The sequence below is a fragment of the Perissodus microlepis genome, chromosome 22 (assembly GCF_051167445.1).
Source record: "Perissodus microlepis isolate ML-2025 ecotype Zambia chromosome 22, ASM5116744v1, whole genome shotgun sequence".
Taxonomy (NCBI): domain Eukaryota; kingdom Metazoa; phylum Chordata; class Actinopteri; order Cichliformes; family Cichlidae; genus Perissodus; species Perissodus microlepis.
In genome coordinates this window covers 1945633-1967675 of record NC_140481.1, presented here as the reverse complement: position 1 = coordinate 1967675, position 22043 = coordinate 1945633, and the positions used below count along the sequence as shown (strand labels likewise).

General features: G+C 42.0%; 1 protein-coding gene across 2 annotated transcripts in view; it reads left to right on the top strand.

The window, feature by feature from the left end:
- The first annotated feature begins 10153 nt into the window (after positions 1 to 10153).
- The window catches only part of gatad2b (GATA zinc finger domain containing 2B), a 41882-nt gene continuing 29992 nt past the window's right edge, over positions 10154 to 22043 (top strand). Inside the window, exon 1 of one of the 2 annotated variants that reach the window (XM_084918683.1) lies at positions 10154 to 10309. The gene's annotated coding sequence lies outside the window, so the exon portion shown is untranslated. The remainder of the gene's footprint in view (positions 10310 to 22043) is intronic. The other variant, XM_084918682.1, reaches the window with a different exon arrangement.

Here is a 22043-nt window from a genome sequence, read left to right as displayed (position 1 = left end):
TTTGGTGGAAAAACATGTTTTACTGGCACACATCATTTGTGACACCTGATTGTTCTCTCATTTTAGTTTTAGTCATATTTTTAAATGGTTGTACAAAATAAAAGAAAACGGCAGGTGTATTGGCTGCATTTTAGATCAATAGTTCTATGTTTACAAAATGTACAATTTATGTTTGCATTTCAAGTTATAAAAATAATTTAGTCAACATGTCTGTTTTTTTTACAGTAAGAAATACTACTAGGATTTTAAGTTTTTTTGCATGATTTCAGATCAGTAATATTAATACAGTATGTCAATGAAAAAAACATCTAAATTCAGACACGTGAGGTTGAGCTGAAAAGATACCAAGCAAGGCAGGAAAAAAATTAAATGAAACAATTTGAGAGTGAAATACAAATAAACTCAAAAGGAGTCAAAAATGAGCAGACCTCAGTGGGTTAATCCAACAAATCATGAAAAACTAGGTTTAAATTTTTGTTCATGACAGTGCAGATTTCTGACATTTTGTGTAATTTAAGCTGTAACAATGTGATTGTTTTCTAACAAAAAAAACAGTGAAACTTAAGTTAGACTTGCGTTTGTAAATGAAGCGCCCCATGTTGTGCAGCTTTCTGGATTTTATACTTATTGGGCTACATATTTATTTATTATACAGGCTATACAGTACATAAGATCAAAACTCACATGTTTTATGTAACTAAAGTGTGTAATTATGTGGGCTACAGACAATAATTAAGTTATAGATTATATTTATATGAAAAACGTGCATACTTACTGCATTTGAATCATTTTAACCATATGTAACCACCTGCATATGTGTGTGGAAAAAAAGGCTTTGGTTTCGCCACCCCATTTGATTTCTTTGCCACCCTAAGAAAATTTCTCTAGATCCGCCCCTGCTAATAGATGCACTGATGATTTGTAGGAATTACAGAAAGATCAACTGGAGAAAAAGAGTCTAAAAATATAAATAGTATTGAAACTAGCTGTACATAATGTTACGTCTGTGAGATGGTTATGATGGTCTTCTATAACGGTTAAAATGTTATTTGTGAAGAAATTAATAAGGTCATTACTAGTTAAAGTTCAAGGAATGCTTGGCTAAACAGAGCTCTGACTGTCAGCCTGGCAGAGCTGCAGAGAAACCTGGTTGTTCTTATTCTTTTCAATCAGTGACGAATAGTAAGCTGTGCTAGCTTTACAGAGGGCTTTTTTTTTTTAAATAGAGCAACAAACTATTTTTCCAGGCTAAATTAAGATCTTCTAAATTAGTGAGATGTCATTTCAGGCTGAATGTCATACGTCAGAACAAGAAGTAGAATGTGTTTAAAGTGGTGGGTGGGTTCTTTTACACTTTTGAGAAAAGCTAATTGAGTCTAATAAGAGATTAAATGTCATGTTGAGGCTGTCATTTCATTATCTACTGGGATGTTAAAATCACCCACAATAATTAGTTGATCTGAGCACTAAATCAGATAAACATCTGAAAAATCACAGGGACTTTAAATAAGGGCCAGTTGGATGATGTATAAGAAATAAATCTGTTAGAGTGGACAAGGTTAAGCATCTGCTTTCAAATAAATGAATAGCCTTGAAATGAAGATTGCTGCCGTTGCTGATAAGGTTTCTTAAAGGGACTCGGGCGCAGGCCAGGTTTTCCTTAGGCGAAAGACAGTGCGTTTATTTACAGTGAACAAAACACCAAGTGAATATACAATGTGCAGGGGAAAAGAGGGGTCCGGGTCTCCAGGCTCCGTGGGGAAACAGGGGTCGGAAAAGGAGTGCTCCACACTTACTGTACAAAATCCAACTCCTCTCCACTGCCGCTCCTCTTGTAGTTCAGGAAAAATCTACACACACAAAAAGGTCCGATTAGAGGAATAGTTACAAAACTCGTGGATGCAGATTCGGATTTGCAGGTTTGCAGGTTGAGTGACGCTGATAGCTCAACGATCCAGCGAAGACTAGCGTAGATCTGCCATCTTAAATAGTGTTGCAATCAGCTCGGCGACCGGTGTGGTGATGAGAGCAGGTGTGGGGGCCAGCAGCGGGAGCCCGCAATGAGCATCGCCACGGCGAAAGAGAGAGAGCCAGAGGGGGAGAGGGGGGAGGGAGAGAGCGAAAACAAAAACAAAAACAAACGTGTTGCCTAACAGAGAGTCGACCAGCGAGGCTCGGGGACCATGACAGTTGCCCCCTTTTTGGCCGACCCTGTTGTCTACCGGCCTTCTGGCCTTGTGACAGAACGACCAGGCCAAAATCAATCTGGACCCAGCAGAACCAGTCTGTATAGCAATTTTCATATATGATGCTGTAATTGGTGAGCATGAGGAGGTGCTGAAATTTTAGATAAACAATGTCAATCAGCCTGTGACGAACAGTAAGAAATTCTCTCAGCAGTCCCACTCAGACACCACCAGTTATAGTACAAATCTCTGTTGCTGTGCACAGGCAGCCACCCACCCTGGATTATTAAAGTTAAGGCAGGGAGTTCACTGTTGATTTTCGCAAGGTAGCCACCGAGTCTGGCTGGCTGGATAACACCTTATAGGGAGTTTTTTCTTCAAGCACCAAATGACCAAATGAAGAACCACTTAGCGTCATGTGATTAACCCAAGTCATGTTAAGGTTTAGTTTTCCTTTCCCATCGCCTGAGAGAGAAGAACTATAAATCCCATCAGTCACCTTCTTCGCTATTTTCACTTTGATTCTTCCCTCTTCATTTGCAATATCAGAATATCTTTATTCTCATTGTAACAAGGACAACGAAGTTAAGTGCAGTTCCTGTGGTGTCAAGAGAGAAAGTTTAAATATAATTACAAAAGAATAAAATAAAAAAGAAGTAGAACACAGTCATTCAGTATAATAAATAAAACCTTATTGCACATAAAACACTATTGCGCAGGATGCCATCCATTGCACTGTACCTGTCAGGTTGAATTGGAGGTGATTACGTGTAATTCAATGCCCTAAAAGCTCCGGGGTAGAAACTGATATTCAGTCTATTTGTCTTTGTTCTGATGCAGGTGGAACAGATGATGAGCAGAGTGTGAGGAGCCTTTTATGATGTTTCCTGCTTTCCTGAGACAGTGAGACTAAGCAGTTCGTCCAGAGGACAACAGAGGCAGAAGCACAGGATGCTCTCAATAGAACATCGATAGAAGGACACCAGCAGCTTTTGTTATTTTTCCTGAGGACTCTCAGGAAATAAAGTTTCTGCCAAGCCTTCTTTGGTCATGTCCACACTAATTTATGTTTTTGTGTATGTATTTGTTTTTGGTCAAGGAAAACTGAGCTTTTTGAAAATGTTCTTCAAAGTGGATACATTTGTTGCACTGTGGATCGCGAAAATGGAGGCTTTCAAAAACGATGGCGCGTTTTAGTCATATGATGCAGTCATGACGGCACTGTACAGCAGTTGCTTTGTTTTTCCCCATTTTTCACAGCTCTATTAAAGATTAATATCAGTTTGTACATGCTCCACAAAGCTTTTCTTCAGAGAAGACGAATGTTAATTTCGGCGTATTTGTTTTGGTCTCCCAGTCTATATTTTCACTCACCTTTGCAACTTTGTACTCTTGTGTTTCTCACAGCAACAACTCCACCTCATAGTCAGTCCATTTGAAAAACTCTGTGCTTTTCCTCAACATTTTGCCGCAACGTTTCAAAGAGCCGGAAAGTAAATAAATGGCAGACTGAAATGTCACAGGTCAAATTGTTATACGTTTCACGCATGCACAGTACAGGAATGTAAGCGTTTTCAGTCGTTTCAGTGAACAACTCTTCAGAAATCATTGAAAACAATAGTATGGACGCGGTGCATTTTTAGATGAAAACGCCTTTTTCAAATTTATCCGGATTAATGTAGACGTAGCCTTTCCCAGCTCCGCTGTGTTCACACTCCAGCGGGGTTCGAGGAGCCGCACCAGCCATCTTCTGTTCCTGCTGGAGGGTCCGAGGGCCCTGTCCAGCAGTGTCTCTGCTGGAGGGTCCGGAGAGCAGCTAGACCCATCTTTGGTCTCCGCAGGAGGTCCCGAGGGGCCACTTCAGCCGTCTGTCTCCGCTGGAGGATCTGGGGAGCCGCTCCAGCCATCTTCTGTCTCCGCTGGAGATCCTGAGGGGTCGCCTCAGCCATCTGTCCCCGCTGGAGGGTCCAAGGACAGGCTCCAGCCATCTGTCCCCACTGGAGGGTCCAAGGACAGGCTCCAGCCATCTGTCCCCGCTGGAGGATCTGGGGAGCCGCTCCAGCCATCTTCTGTCTCCGCTGGAGATCCTGAGGGGTCGCCTCAGCCATCTGTCCCCGCTGGAGGGTCCAAGGACAGGCTCCAGCCATCTGTCTCTATTGAAGGCTCCAAGGAGCCCGCCCAGCCATCAGTTCCACAATCACAACCACAACCTTCTTCAACCACCGCAGTGCCATCTGGTCCTGCAGGCCAGTCTTCGGCTGAGCTGCCCATGAGTCTCCCATCCATGTTCAGTTCAGCCTGCACGTAAACGTACAGCTCCACCCCAGGCCACACTGGTGTGGACCAGGCCACACTGGTCCACACTTTCCAGGCCATCGGCTGGGCACCTTAGCTGTCATGGGCGCCTTCAGAACTGTCTTGCCACCGCTGCTTTCCATGCGGTCAGCCTCCGAATCTGCCTCGCTCTGCTCTGTGACGGTTTGTCCCCTGAGTTCCAGTGTTTACTACTCTGGTTTGGACCACTTCATGAGCTCCAGTGCTCCTGGTGGACTTTTCTTTTTGTTCTGGACTAAGTCCATCCGTCCTGGCCCCCCACTTTACTCCACTTTACTCAGCCCAGCAACTATTTTTCTGGTCCCCCAAGGCCAACGCTGCCTTTGCTAATCTCAGGGAACTGTTCGTGTCGGTGGACAGATTTGACTCTGGGATTGAGGCAGTACTGTCTCTAGTCCACAAGGTAAACTGTAGCCATGCATCTTTTGCTCCCATTGGCTAACCCCTGCTGAGTGAAATAACAATGTCCAGAACCGCAAGCTGCTTGGGAGGAGTGGTGGTACTGGTTCGAGGAGGCCTCACAACACGTTGTCATAAACACTTAACATATCTCAGAACTGCAATACTCAATACCTGCCAAGCTTGCTGGTCCTTGTCTTTTGGTTGTTTCAGTTTCACCATTTCCTATTGTCCAGGCTTCAAGAATGTCAAGCCAGAAGCCCTCTCTTGCCAATTCTCTGCTAACAACGATCCATTGGAGCCTGAGAACATCCTTTTCTCCAAATTCACAGTGGGGTCCCCAACAAAGGAGTCCATTTAGCGAGCCCTACATGATGAGCCTGACCCTGGTACCAGCCCCTCAACTGGAACTATGTTGCAACTGCAACCTGCTCCAAAGTCATTCACTGGGCTCACTCAGCCAGGTTCAAATATCACCCTGGGGTGAGTAGGACCACCATGTTCCTCTACTGCTGTTTCTGATGGGGGTCAGTAGAAATGGATGTGAGACTATGTGGCAGCAAGTTCAATCTGTGTCCAGAATAAAAGTAACCCAGAGTGCCCATCTGGTCTGCTACAAACCTTGTCAACACTACATAGACTATGCTCACATATATCCCCAGACTTTGGTTGTTTTGCTGTTGGTAATGGGTAACATTCTTTCTGTAGTTGACAGGTTTTCCAAGTCCACTCACTTTATTCCCCTAGAGAAATTGTCCAATGCCGTGGAGAACGCTAAACTCTTAATCAATCATGTTTTCAAGCTGCCATTGCTACAGAAAGAGTGTCTGATTGGAGTCCCCAATTCATCTCTCAAGTATGGAAAACTTTCTGCACAGCACTTAGAGCCAAAGCATGTCTCAGCTCAAATTTTCATTCACAAACCAATGGTCAAACAGAAAGGCTAGTGTGTATACAGCAACCGTGTGCGGAAGAAGAGTGTCAATAAAGTATGCTGAGAAGCATTCCACTGTGGACCGTTCTGCTGTGGATCTATTACAATCACGAACTGGAGATGGCTCTCCGCTGTGTCACCTCCCAGAACCCATCTTCCTGGTCTACACAGCTCTCCTGGATCAAACGCACACAAAACTCTCTCACCTTCTCCGCTACACTCTTGTCTTCCTTTGAGGCATCTATAGGGTACCTGCCTTCACGCTTCCCATCAAGACTAACCTCACCGTGCCCTCCTACTCCCAACCGCCCGCCTGGCTCATCAACCTATGCATCTACCCTGCCCTTCTACATTGTTTCTTCTGGTGCATTGTTGAAGTGATACATTGTATGTGGCAAGGAAAAGCAGCAGTCCACTGGTTTTATCATGTTGCTGTTTGTAAAGTGAAATAAGGGGCATGTTGTCATGGTCCTGGGTGTTTCCCAGTGTTTTCTGTTTAAGTTCAGCTCATGCTCCTGTGTTGCCACTAGCTCTATCCTTCGGTGTTTCTCAAGACCTGGCTGCTTTAAAGACAGTAACTCTCTCCAAGGATCTACTTCGCCTGAGTCACCGCCGCTGCCTTCCACCCGGCCGGTCTCCAGATTTACTTCGCCTGTGTTGCCGCCACTGCCTTCGGTGTGGTCGGCCCCCTGAACTGTTTTCCCCTTGGCTCCTGTGCTACCGACCTCCCGAACTGCAGAACCGTATGGACTTCTTTGCTGTCAGCCCCCAGGCCGACCCCCTGAACTGTGTTTGGACTGTATTTGTGAGCTCCAGTGTTTTCTGTGGACTTTGATTTTGCTTTTGTTTTCTGTGGACTTGTTCCTCCATGCTGTTCTCCCTGCTGGTCATTTTCCATGTTACCTCCGCTTTTCCTTCCCCTCAGTGCCTGCGTTTTGGGTCCTTATTAAACTCCACACGGCTTGCCCCGCTGGCTGTGACACATGTGCCTCTCCTTGTAAATACAGAGTCATCCACCCCACATCATCAGCTCTCCATCAAAAGTGCCTTGAAGACTGTACAATTTGTACCACCAAAGGTTCCTGCAGATTTTAAAGATGCAGTGTTTGGCCAATTCGAAAAGAAATTCACATTGAAAACCAACAGATTCCTTCTGTTTCATGTGAACAGTTGCATTATTATACTGAAGAAATTTGACACTTGTAAAGATGGGAAAAAAAATCCTAACATGATATCAAGTATAATACATTACCTCAAGATCTCAGGCCTCTGGTAGAGAACCTGAGCTTGAAGGATACAATACCTATCCATCTATCTATCCATCTCTGTGTGTGAATCAGAAAAACAATACATTATTAATCTTGAAAGGAAATTATGTGGTTACAGTGAACAGTAACAGACTGAACTCAATTAAATAATATAGTATATTACAAAGCTACAAAATATAAGCAATAGCTCTAATATATGCAAATAACTCAATTATAAATATTCAGAATATTACAGAGATTAAATATATATGATTCAAATTTTACTGTAAACTGTAAAAACTTAAAACTTTGTTATTTGTTATTTTCACTATACCGGATGGACAAAAGAGTGTAACTGTTGCTTTCACACATGATTTTAAAAAAGAAGAATTATCCAATTCATGCAAATAATGCAATCTTATAATAAATCCACAAACAGATTGGAAAATTATGACCAGTGCATTCATTTAATATCAAAACCCTTCTATTGCCATCATTGATCATAAAAAAATTATCTGGGTTACCTCTTATGCAAATTCTAATTTAATCAGAAGCATTAATTATTGTAGTGCTACCCACTACACTAATGTGGTTAATGTGGGTAGCACATTAATTAGTGGAAAGTCCACAAAGTCCAGCAAAGGTCACTTAGTCAGTTCTAGCTGGAGATACACATCACCTTTGGGGTTATGTCTGGAAGGGCATTGGAATAAAACTGCCAATCAAACATGCAGAGTTACCTGCTGTGGTGACAAGAGTGCAGCCAAAAGTAGCTACAGGCTAAACTACACCAAAGTCACTGATTCATGTCTTCTGTCTTTTCTGCTTTTGCTGAATCACAACACTGTCAAAAGTCAAAGAAGTAAAACCTTTATTTTGAAAGCAACATTACAAAGGTGATTGATATAGCAAGAGAAGGAATGCACTATAGATGAACAGTTAATGTCAAAAACAATTGTGCCATTCCAAGTAATAGTTTAAAAAAAGTAGCTAAGATTAAAGGCAACACTGAAACAACCCGCCTTACTGCACTGACAGCATTGTTAGTTATTCTGATCTGGGTAGTTTGCAGGTCAGACCAACGCTCCAGTGCCATTCCATTGGGAAAAGCAAGGAAATTAAAACTACCAAAGTAAAGTGATCACTCTCCTTTCACCTCAGACAACACTGTCAAAAAGCTTCTGGCCTGTCAGTCAACATGTGCATCAATCCTTTACATTACTGCCATCTTGTGGCCACAGTCAGATATTGTTGCTGAAAGCTGCACTTCTTTTAATCTCATAGAGAGCTGCAGCTCTCTGCGTTTTGAGGACATGTCCGTCTCTTGTTTGGCTGGAGGTGGGCAACCTGAGATGCCTACTGCTTTCTTCTGGTGATCTGTGAAGGGGCTTTGCGTATAAACTAGCCTTTGACAATAAACTGATGAGAGAGTAGTGGGAGGCAACTCTTTTTATTAATTTAGCAATGAAAGCTGCAACCATGACGGGAGTGGACGGCAGCTCTGACGTCTAATAAAACAGACAGGCTCAGCAGCCCTTTCACATTAGTAATTAATACTAGTATTAGTATTAGTTTCATGTGGGTTGAGATGTGTTTTATTCCTTATTGTGTGCATATTATATGCAAGGAATAGTTTTCAACTAATAATAAATCATTTGTGTTAATACAGTAGTCCGAAAATACTTAACTATAGTTGTAATACTTTTTCACGACCTGCATGGACCCTGACAATGTGTTCCTCGAGCCGCTCCTAGTTATTACTGAGTAAATGGGTGCGTTGTCCTACTTGAGGAAGGTTGTATGGAAGAGGATTAGGGCCACAGGTAAAAAAGTGGGCAGGTCGTTTTTTTCTTCTTTTCCAGAATCTGAGAAAAAAGTCAGATTTTTTTCTCAAAATTCTGACTTTTTCATCAGAATTATTTTCTCTCAGAATTCTGAGATTAAAGTCAGAATTCTGACTTTTGCCCACTTTTTTTTCTTTCGGTGGCCCTAATCCTCTTCTGTAAGGTTGCCATGTAGGATTACAACAGTGTTTAGTTGAGTGTTCATGTTAAGGCGATATCTACATGATGCTGAGACCTGAAGGTTTCCCAGGAAAAATGAGGAATGAGATTATCAGTGTTTTTCACTTTAACTGTTTAATGTTGTGGCTGATGTGTGTATTTTACCGTTGTAGGTAGTTATGCACAAATGTACTGTACATGAAGATGTGACCAAAGTTATTTCCACTCAAAAAATGACATTTTTAAGCCATTGATATTGACAAAATCATCCAGTAAAGGATCGTAAAATGATTTTCCTGATCTTGTCAGTGTCACACTGACAAGATCAGGAAAATCATTTTACCATCCAGCACTAGCCTATGTCACATAGGCTAGTGCTGGATGCTTCAGAATTTTCAGAATATAGGTATGTGTAAAGTGCTTTGAGTAGTTGATAATACTAGATAAGTGCTATACAAAATCATTTTATTTAGCATGTATATTATTCCATGTTCTGCAAGTCCTAAAGGCATGCGGGCAGCGTCCCCTGACCAGCCTACCACTATAAACCTGCTACTACTGCCTACAAAGACCCGCTCTGCAGCGCAGTAGTTGGGATAGAAGTAATGACGTTTCCTATCATTGAACCATCCAATGCTGTCCGAGCTACATTTGTCCTCCCTTGGGTCTTTGTCATGCATGTAAGGACAGAATACCCGTTAGGAAACGGGTGTAACAAGAAGTCGCTAAAATTCTCCTCCGAAAATGTAGCTGTTGTTTTTGGTCGTTCAGACGTCGTTGGGTAAAAATAATTTGGAGCACCATAAATGATCCGGTTTAGTTCAGTGAATACAACCAAACACTGTTTTTTTCGTCTCGTTTGAGGTAACATGGCTCTCCATATAGACACAGACAACAACACTACTACCATCCAATCAAGTCGCACTCTGTCTCCGCCGCGGAAATAAACGACCAATCAGCTGTCTGTCTGGGTCTTCTGTGGAATCGAACAGCCATTCATTGCGCTGTCTGGACTTCACGGAGAGAGCGTCTGACCAATTAGCTGGCTGTCTGGATGCACCGAAAGGGTGAGTGTCTATCGAGGCCCAATCAGCTTCTCAGTGCTGCCTGCCGGTGCCGGGGACTGGTGGTGAGGGGCTGCTGCAACGCGTCAGGACCGGACCGTGAACCCGGAGACGCTACACACTGAGGCGAAAGGAGATACAGGTGAGTCCGAGGATGTGTACGGGGCCTGGTTCTGGTCAGGGATGTTTTGAAACGGCAACTGTGGATTTGACGTCGCAGCCGGACGGTTATTGTGTCGTTTTCCTGTTAGCGGATACGCTGATACGCTGTCAGACAATGGAGCGCCTTTGCTTCGCTATTTATTGATGCATGCTGACATGTTGGCGACCAGCAATGCCGCCTGCAACTGTTACTTTACATTTAAAGGCCTCTAGTCGCAACACAAACACTATGGATCTTTTTTTTTTTTATCGTGTGTGGCTTTTTTGTTTTGATAAGCGCCGAGCTGCTAACGGACGTGTTGTAATTACATTCTGATGGAAACGTTGGTCGGAGTGCCTCCAATCCGTTTCATTGTTTCATCCAGAGTCTCTAGGGGTTAACTCAGACTCGATAAAGAAACACGGTCTTTCAGGTACTAGTAAAAGCTTCTTGAGAGAACAGTGGAATGAGACGAGGTCGTGAGACGGTTTTATTGAAGCAAGGCTATATAAAGTGGCGGATTAAAAGGCGCTAGGAGGAGGCCGGGGGTGCTGATGGCTCTCAGCAATTAGGAAGAAAAATTCGAAATGCATCAGCCATTTACGTAGAGACTCAACTGACTCCATATGCACCTAAATGGCTGCCTGGCGCCTGTCAGCATAACCAACATTTTACTGTAAGGGCAAGGCTTTACTCGGGCCAGACGGTTGATTGTTTCCTGATCGGCGGATTAACGGAGGTGGATGTCGAGATGACGTTAGACACCAAACTGGAATCAATATTTAATGTGTGCTGCTATTATTCTTTGGTGCACACAAGCTCATTTCAGACAAATTGGTGCCTCTTCAGCCTCTCTGCTGCTGCTGCTGCTGCTTGCTCGGGATTTCAGGCAGTCACATGCTGATATTTACATTGACTTCTTTCAGTTGCGTTACATACAGTACAGTTATCTTTGAGGTGAAATGGAGACGGATATCTGTGCCTTCCTCTCCTATAAGAGGTTTGTCAACAGGAGCTAGCCATTTTAACTTCCATCTTCATACAGCATCGACTGTACAACTCAGATCTTTGCCACAGGAAAACTGGGAATAAAAGGTCTACTGCAGGAGCTCTCATTGTTTTGTCACTTTTCTCTTCTTTATGACAAATTTGTGACAGTGTGGCATTAAAGCAACGCTCGAGCCTTTGAATTTTAGGGTAAACGTTTCCAGACCTAAAACATTCAGCCTTCGACACACTTGGTGATTGTGGGGTTGTATGAATGAAAGGTCCCTGCTGTTGAGTAGTAGTGTAATCTCAGCTGTGGAGTTTTTTACTCGTCCTTTTTCTTGAATCTCCTGGCAGCCATAGCAGCATACACATCCTCGCTGCCACACTGAAAGCTTTTTACATTTTTGTAGTAGTGTACCGCCTTGATTTTTAGAAAGGTGTGACAGTGTGGAAAAAGTAAACAAAAGCATTGTGATGGTTTGTAAGTAATGTATTGTCTCAACTAAAATGGAACGAAGAAAGCATTTGAAATGTCGAAACTAAGAAATGTTGCACATTTTAAATTTGATGCCAACCTTGCAGTGAAAGTCGAGGACGGTGGTTTAAAAAATAGTAGATGGAAAAGTGAGTGGTGCTTAAAAAAACTTGGTTATTGTGTTCATTTGAAACTGGTCAGTAATGGTTAGTTATAAAGTGAGCATTTATCCAGCCTATAAAGGATTCTATATGAGACAGAAATAATTCAATTTCCATTTCATACCTCTTTAAGAAGTTATGATCAAAAAAAAACCTGAGGTAATCCAATAAGATAGACTTGTTTTTTCAGGTAAGTAACTATTTTACAAATACCATCAGCGTTGGAGTCAGAATGCTGCGCTGAAGACCAGCAGGTTTAAAGCTCCTTTGTTTCAGCTGAAAAGAAGGAAACACGAGCTCTGTAAGAATACATTAACATTGCTTAAATAACAGTTTGTCCAGACACTTAACAATACTTTGGTGCTGATGAGTCTGGAAGTGGTACTAGTTTAATAAAAGGCTGTGGTACATGTCTCAGTAACAGTCTGTAGAGAGACATGGCTGTTCAGAATAATATCCTGACTTTGGAAGGTTTTGTGTATTAGATATGTTTCTGAACTTTCATATACATGCGGTTTTCCATGCTTCCCAGTGGCGTCTGTGGTGTGATGAGGTTAATAAACCTTATTAATTGAAGCAGTGATAGAATTTTTTGATCTGTTCTTGAAAACCTAGGACTGTAATATTAAAGAATGTCCAAGTATATTCTTGGAAATTTCTTATTATGATCTGTGACCAGGGGTGGAAATTAGCACCCGCCACTGGCCAAATGTGGGTAAGTTTATGAAGTCGTGGTAAATTTGAACAATGCAGAAGCCACCGTGGCGGATTTAAGTTTGAACAGAAAAAACTACGTTTAATTTGCAGTCCTGACCTGTCGTGGGCGGCAATGCGGATGTGTTGCTGCTAGTCTGCTCTAAATGCCGTTATGCGATCCGAGCAGGTACTAAAATGTGTCGTCGACAGATTGGCTGGGCAGTAGCGTCACTTGACGAGTCACGAGCACGTCTTGTTCACGAAAGTTAAAACTGCCATCTTTGAAACCAGGCAATGAGGGAAATGGCTCCAAACAAACAACGCTGTGGTTCACAAGTCTGATGAAAAGCCACAGACGGAGCAGCAGGTGTATCGTCGCCTCGACGTCGCGGGATGCTCAAACACATTGCAATGGTGACAACCACGCAGGTTTGGTAGTACTGGTTTACAATGGAACACCAGTCGATCCGAGTCTTGGTGATCCGTGGCGAGTCGATCCGAGGAGGTACTAATGGAAAAGGGGCTTTTGAAAGAGGAGGGAAAATTCGAGCAGTTTAGCAATGTGGTGTTACATTTGTGGAGCTAAGCAGGTGGCAGAAACAAAAACACTCCTCGAGGTGTTACGATGGGACATTAAACGGCAGTTTTTTAACGAAAAATGGAAAAGAAGTGACAACGGTGAGTTACGCGACTGGCTCATTTTTGATGAGAGCAGCCAGTCAATGTTTTGTTCCAGCTGTCGGCAGCACACGCCTTCCAGCAGCAAGACTGATAGCTTTGTTGTTAGCACAAAATACTCGGAATTAGAGGCCATCAGGGACCTCGGATTGTCTAAAGGCCATAAGGAGGTGAAATGCATCATTCAAATGTTACACACAAAAAAGAAAAATAATGGCTGGTGAAAAGTTTGAGTGGCCGATACAAAAAGTGGAGAAAATTTTTAATTTCCACCCGTCTGTGACAACAGTCTGATATTTAAAATATTTTTTTTCCATATTTTTCCATCTCTCTCTAATCAATTATGGATGTTGTATAAACAATCTCCCCGGAGGAGGAAAACACCTGTTCCCACACAGAAAGGTTTTACTTTTTTATGGCTTGACTATGCACACGGCTGTCCATATAGTCAGTATACTCGATAGATGTGGAATATGCTCATGTGTTCTTCAGAGGGAATGGCTGATGGGAGGGAATCAGTCAGGCTCAAACTTAAAAACAAGAAGGTTTCCAAAGAACTGTTGCAGTGGTGGCCCTCTGTGCAGTCTGGGAATCCCTATGCTCCCACACTAATCTATCATTGACACGCCCATAGAGAAAGACCTGCTCGCAGATCTGTGCCTCCAGCTCATCTGCAGCGACTGCCCCGGGCTACACTGCAAAAAGTGAGAGCGGGATGTGACCAGATGAAACAAAACCTGAGCGGTTGTAAAGACACATTGGGAACGTATGGCTGTGCACAAGGAAGACAACAGCATAAACTTTTGGTTCGGTGATGTTTTTCATTCGTCATGTACATCACTGTACAAAGTTTGTGGATGCAGTCACTTGGGAATCTGTCATCGTATGATTTTTAATTTGATACGAGATGTGCGTCTACTAGAAATTTCAGATGAGTTTCAGTGTCACAAGTCAAGTGTTCTGAAAATCTTGTGAATCTTGTGTGTGACTCTTATGAAGGAAATCACATTGGATTTTCAAAGTCAGACCAAAGCGCATGTACTAAAAATCTTAGATCAATGGTCACAATCAAGCTTAGAGGTCAAGTTTTCTAAAAATCCTTTTTTTAAAAAACAAAAACATGGCAACATAAGATTTAAAAAAAAAAAAAAAAAAAAAAAAAAAATCATACCATACGTTACACTATTAAAAATCTCAGACAAGTTTGAATCCCGATGACTTTGTCGTCAAGGTCAGAGGTCAATTTTCTGAAAATCACCTGGGATTTTCAGATTTATGCTATAGGTGCATCTACTTGGTGCCAGAGGGGTACTTGTATATAACCAAGCATGAAAGGTGCAACCATTTCTACTGTGTATGTCAGCATGGAAGAAACCAGCACTACCTCGGGTATCGTGTGTTTTAGGGCTGCAGCTATCGGTTATTCTAACAATCGAGTATTCTGTTGAATATTCCACTGATTAATCGAGTAATTTTAATTAAATTAAAGATAAAAAAATTCAAAGGAAAAATCAAATAAATAAAGCTATATATGTGATCTAAACTAAGGCATAAAAAAGTATCTTTGCTTTGTCTTCTTGGAGGCTTTCTGATGTTAATGGGGATAAAAAGAGTTTTATTTCCTGAGGTAGATTCGGTGTGTTTCATGTTTGGTTGGTTAATGCTTAACCCTAAACCAAGACATGATGGTGGAGATGGTAATTAATATTAATAATAATGTTAATATGAGTGATGGAAGAGATCCCTCGTCCTGCAGGCATTGTGTACTGTAGCGTGGTCCTGTTGAAAATCCCAGTCGTTACCAGTGAGTCATGGGCCTTCAGTCATGAGGGATGCTCTCTGCAACATCTGGACGCCCCTGAACCTCAGCCGTCCCACCTCAGCAGCGATGGCGTGCTGCTTATGCAGTTCAACAACCCGACCACATTCAAAAAGGAAAGTTTGTTTGCTTTTGCCATCAGAACGTCATGACAGTGTGACTACCTGACAGAAAATGAGAATGAATCCACATTTTTGCACAGATTTGGCCTTTCAAAGGCATGTGCTCCTAATGTTTAGATCAGCTGTAAGATAAGATAACTCTTTATTGTCATTGCACAGTCATACCTAGTACAATAATACAGCAACATTGGAAACTGTCCCGCATCAGCACTATGTACAACACAGCAGCTCAACTTAATAAAGAAATAAAAATAAATAACTGAAACATCCTGTTTCAGTTTAAGTGCTGTCAGCCTTGAGCTGTCATTTAAACATCGTATCAGGCTCAGTTTAAAACAACCTCTGGATGCTTGCTGCAGATGTTTTGTTGTGTAAAGCAAACGGTGGTGGACGAGCACCTACACAGTTTGTTGGTCAGGTGGTTTGATGAAGGACTCCCACTAGCCTTTTCCTGGCTCCATGTTCAACTAGGACAGCATCGTATTCGCTTTGTTATCATAGTTTATGTTTTAAAATGCGGGCGGCGTAGGCTTAACTTTGTCAGACTCTTTATTCACATGCTGCTCCTAAATACGTTTCTATTCCAGGTCTGTTTTTAGTTATAAATGCAGGTGAAGCACTCGCGTGACAACCGTGCGCCACAGAGCCGTGGATTAAAAGAAATGTCGAAGCAAAGAGTTTGTGTCGAGGATTTTTTATAATCAGATTACTCGATGAATCCGCCTTATTATGTTTTCAGTGTAATACATGGTGCGAAGTGCTGCACCTTTAAGCAATATTTAAAACTCGATTTGATTAACAAGGATAATAACTAACAGTCTTATAACTCTTAAAATACGTATAAAATTATAATATGCATTAAGAATTTGTCCATTTTCTCTATAGTCACAAAAACAGACGTACCAGGGTGGACAGAGGAGCAATAGGACAGGATGTACCACGGCTGAAAGCTCGCCCCACCCTGTAAATATATGAAACCCATCAGGATGCAGATTTAACATTATTTCACGGCTACACCCGTATTAACTTTTGGGTTTTGTGCCAACAGCGAACTTTTAAATAAAATAGACATTTTTATGAGAAGTTAACGTTTTCCTGGTTTCACATTGGTTTTTACCATTTCACTGATTTAATTTAACGTATCCTTTTTTTACTTAATAAAAGTCTTATGTCAACTTCAATTTCTGTACAAAGTGCTTGCTCATTTTAATAAAGTCAACAGCTTGAGAACTCTTGGTATATAAAGCATACCATGATTTTCTTTTTTAAATAAAACCATGGCAGTTTATTCTATTTCAAAATAATATCATTTAAATGTGATTTTTTTTAAAAAGCTTTTCTTTGCCACCTTTGTCATGGAAAGAGTCCCTGCATGGCATTTTTGGGACAAGTGTCCACAAAACCCTGACAGTAACAGGGATGATGTTTTCTCAGCCATTTCTACTCATGTGAAGCACAACCGGCTGACACATGCAGACGACAAAAATCATTTTTAGTATTTTATCAACCATATGATCAAGATTAAATATAAATAAAGAAACGTAGCAGTGTGTGATATTTACTGAACCTGGTCGATGATTTCACTCCAGAAAAAGTATAACTTACTGTAATTTATGTGACTAGAGGAGAAGTGAGAGGACTTGTTCAGATAGATTTCCTAAACAGTGCTGGGGGACGGGCAATCTGGGAACACAACTTATGTAAAAATGTAAATGTTTAAAAAAAGCTGTAGCACAGCGTTTCTTGGTCGCTGCAAATTTCTTTATTCACCACCAAATTTGCACTTTCCAATGATTTGCACTATGTTGTCCAGTCAGCTCGAGCTCACTGCTACACCTTCACAGCTGGCAGCACTAGACTCCTGCTACACACACCTTGATCCCAGCGTGCTACTGTGTGAAATCAGAGAGACATAATTATATGTTTGCTGGCATATGTGCCAGCCAGTTTCCCCTGGCACTGCCATTGAACACACCACCCCGTTCCCTGTAATTGAGCCATAAACCACAAACCACACCCTGCGACCACATACCTCCATTCTGTGGCCTAGCCTACTCCTCCCCCCATGAACAAGGCAGGAAATTGGCCAAAGCCGTCTGCACCCCTGGCCTACAGATTCTTGTATTTAAATGGTTTTAAGGAGCGATACCAGTGATTGATCCAGGCATGGCCTCTTTTTTGTGATGGAAAGTAGGAAAGGATGAGCAGTCTGGTCGCACACTTTGATAGCTTTTGTCTCGAGTAACCCACTGGTGGGGTCGGCCCCCTTTACCTGCAGGGACAAAACAGGCCTCATGCTTGAGGCATCAGTCTGCAGAACAAAAACAGTTCGGAGTGTGAAGCAGGGGTTCCCCACAGAGAGCCTTTTCAGTCAGACACTGCGAACACAGCTCTGAGCTAGTAAACCTGAGCTAGTAACCAACCACATGTAAAAGCCAGCTTACCTTTGGTTTGGTCTTGGAATGGTCTTAGTACTCTAGATACTGATAACGAGATGGCAGATACCTCCCTCCGTCCAAACACCCACTTCTCCGTGTTGGCCACGAGCTCTGCCGCCATCAGAGATTTCAGCCAGATGTCAGTGCAAATGCTGAAATCATGTAAAGGCATTGGAAAGTGATGGAGCTCTGAACAAGCTGACAGGAAGGGTGACGAATTGGTAAAACCATACAGAGTGGAGAGCACCATCTTTTCCTTCTGGAGACAACCAGACTACCGGCAGATTCCCTTAAGTCCAGTGAAAAAGTGAGCTTTCAATGTGAGCAGCCAGTTACCTCTGAACCATTTGCCTTTTGTGTTCAGGTAACCTACAGAGCCGTGAACGCACCATCAGACATGGGCGAGTTTCAAAGTGGTGCAGTGTAAGTGTGGTGGGACTGGGCGGAGGGGAACACATCCTCAAAGTGATTTTGGAATGCAGCAAAATCAGACTTCTGGGCTTGTGTCAGATGGTTATCACAGTAGAGTGAGGTGGCAATGAATTTGGGATTTCTAGCCATAGCTAATGTCTTCTTCACCCTTCTCCCCAGAGAAATGGATTCTGCCTCTCTCTGTGCTTTCAGCAGGCTGAGGTGGTGTATCTGTGTGGCTCCACCCCTGATCATTTTATAATCAGCATAGCTTACTCAGTAGCCCTCGCCACTTGGTGAGTAACTTTGAGCTGGATGAGTAACATTAGTGCTTTCTCTCTGTGTGTCTAGCACCTTATGGTCGTGGGCCTGTTCATCCCAGTCTGAGGTCCAGAGTGCTTTGAAGCAGGTTATCATCAAGGATGTCTCTACATTGCTGCATTCGTCTTTCTTTCAACTCTGAAATATCCCTGCAGCAGGATGCTGCCACAACCATGCTTCGCTGTAGGGATGGTACTGGCCAGGAGCCTGGTTTCAGCGCTACATTCAGACCAAAGAGTTAAACCTTTGTTTTAGCCGACTAGACAGTTTTGTTTCTCATGGTCTGAGAGCCTTTTAGGTGCCTTTTGGCAAACTCCCGGCAGGTGTTTTACTGAGGAGTAGCTTCCGTCTGGCCTCTCTACCACACAGGCCTGATTGGTGAAGTGGTGCAGAAATGGTTGTCTTTCCTCTACAGAGCAATGCTGGAGCTCTGTCAGAGTGAACCTTGGGTTCTCGGTCACCTTCCTAATGCCGCCGTATTTGTTGTGCTTTGGTTGGTTGTGCACATCTTAAGTTTTAAAACCAGGTGCGTTGTCCCGCGGCCGCCACAGCTAGGTTGAGGACACAAATGTATGATTGTGTTGGTTTTTACCACCATTTTGATGATATTCTAGTGCAGGCGATCAGAGATATACAGACACATGAAAACTTGAGACAAAAACCACTCAGCCAAGTCTTTGCTTCCAGTTTTGAGTTGTCTTTCTGTATCAGCGTGTATGCGGCTTTATTGTCCTTCAGGAGAATAATGTGATGATATGGTGGCGGCTATGGGACCTTACATAAACAGGTATGTGTGTGCCTTTCCAAATCATGTCCAATCAACTGAATCTGTCACAGGATGACTTCAATCAAGTTGTTGAAACATGTGACAGAAAGTCAGTAGGATGCACCTGTACTTCAATTTTGAGTGTCATGGCAAAGCCGTATGTTATATTTTAGTTTATTATTTTGTAATAAATTAGCGAAGATTTCAAGCAAACTCCTTTTCACTATTTTCACTTTGCCACTGTGAGGCATTGTGTGTAGAATTTAAAGTGAAAAATGAATTTGATCCATTTTGGAATAAGGCTGTAGCATGACAAGTGGAACAAGTGTCCTGCTGTTAGGACGCACTGTACTTTGAAGCAGTGTAGTACATTTATTTTAGCCTGTGCAACAGAAAGATATGAGTCCAACTAGATGAGCGATTAACTGGTTTGGTGAAATTAACTGTTTGAGGCATAAAGAATCGTATATTCAGAGGAGAGTGAAGCAAATTGAAGAGAATTCTAAAGATGCTTGAAATCTATTGTGAAATCGACAATTTCACTACTATTAGAATATACTCTCATGAAAAATCTGAATTTTTCAAAATATAATTATGGGAAAGTGAAGGTTACTACAAAATGCCAAATCATTCTAGAAATCTTTCTAATTATAAAATATTGATTCCTCCTGTTTCACTTATTTATGTTCTGGAATCGATTGTCATATTAAAATATTAGTAATTTCTGTAGGTTATCATTAACAAGAACACTGTGTTACTGGGAGCGTGTAAATGATTGGTAGGATCTACTTGTTCTTCCGCCTGTCACAGTGATATGTGAAATGCGGCTGCAGAAATGCATCGCGGCTCGTGTCCTCGCTCGTTTTGTTGACAATAGCGGCTGATCATAGACGGAGCCAGGACGCGGTTTGCGATGCATGTGGCAAGAACACAAACCTTGTCAAACACAAACAATATGATGATGATGAGGAGAGGAACAGTTGCTGCTACAGCGACACAGAGTCCTTTGGTGCTGCAGGCACTGTCCAGGAACTGAGAGAAGATGTGGAGCTGTTTGCGAGGTGTAGCACTGCTGCTGAATTTCGGAAAGCGACTCATGGCTAGGTTTACATTTTTGTGTCAATGTTTAAACAACTGGAATTCCCTGCATGCTTAAAACTGCGGAATCCCATTTGTTCAAATTTACGTTAATAAAACGTGTTACAATAAATAGCTGTATGAGTTTAACTTGGAGTAATATGTGTGTCACACCAGTTCAGTTGGTAAGGCTGTTGAGTAGATCAGTTAAAGTGGATTATTTGAATGATTAGGCTTTAATGATGCAGCGTCCTTGCAGTACACTGTGTAATATCTACGCATACATCACGAAGCTCGTTGAGAGAAGGCCAAGGTTTCACTGTCAGCAAAGCAAAGGGAGGCTGTTTTGAAGAAACAAAAATATCAAACATGTTTTGAGTTTTTCACACAATTTTTTGTTTACCACATAACTCCGTATGTGTTCGTTCATAGATCTGATGCCTTTAGTGAAAATGTACGATGTAAATAGTCATGGGAATAAAGAAAAATGAGAAGATGGGTCCAAACTTTTACCGGGTAGTGTACGCTGCTTTAGATTTTCCAAGCGCATTAACTTTTTATACAAAGTATCAGATCAATATCGTCAATAGTAGCCTGAAGTTTTCTTTGTATCAGGTCGCACATCAATACTTTGTAACAACTTTAATTAGAACCTGTTACAAGATGTCTTTTTTTTTTTTTTATATGTAGGAAGTTTTTTACAAAAAAAAGTGAGTTGGTGCAGATCGCAGGGTTGCGCGTGTCAATGCGTTAACGAGCTAACCGTGCTAACATGTTGACGCCGGGCAGCCCCGCGCACGGGGCGATCTGCGGTAACTCGCTAAGATTGGCTGAGATTTGCCACGTTAATGCAGTTATGGCGTTAACGTCATTTTAACGAGATTAACGCCGACAGCACAATTTATTTATTTTTATTATTTGTCATTTATCTTATTTCATGGAAAATAAAGGAACATACCGAACAGTGGATAATGGGATACAAGTGCAGATGTGAGTTGGTGTTTCTGTGCGACATAATGAAATCCCAAAAAGTTGATTCTGTTCATCTGGACGCGGCGTTTTCAGAGAAATGTTTCGTCATCATCCAAGTGACTTCTTCAGAAACTTAGATTGTGATGCTTTATTAATACTTACCATAGCACGTAGTACAGAAGCCTCTTCTTTTGCCTTCTATATAACATTTGTTTTGTGGATAAAATAGAAAAATATTTTATAGGAAATATCGAAATTATCGAAATATAAAAATTTGAGAAAATGAAAATTCTGTCAAAGTAAAGCACGAGGTTACTAGGGCAGATTCAAATGAATGAAGTTTGAACTTTGGCCAAAAAACTATTTTTGTGTGTGTTTTAGGAGCAGTCGTGTTTCCAAATAATTAATTTGGAAATTATTTTGCAGAGTTTAGCTAACCTGCACAGTAGGGCTGCTCAGTTAATCGAATTTTAATCTCGATTACGATCTGGGCTTTCAACGATCATTAAAAATGACTGAGCCGATTATTAGCCCCTCCCTCGTGCTTTACTCTCGCGCTGCTCCGTGTGGCAAATCGAGCGCACCTCTCTGCATTTCGAACACGTGTCACAACAATTAAGAGCAGCGGTCTCCAACCTTTTTTGCGCCACGGACCGGTTTATGCCCGACAATATTTTCACGGACCGGCCTTTAAGGTGTCGCCGATAAATACAACAAAATAAAACTAGTACCGGTACCGAAAAAAAGAAAATTTATTCATAACACACGTGAAAAGACCCAGGAAAACCGAGTAAACGATAAAAACCCT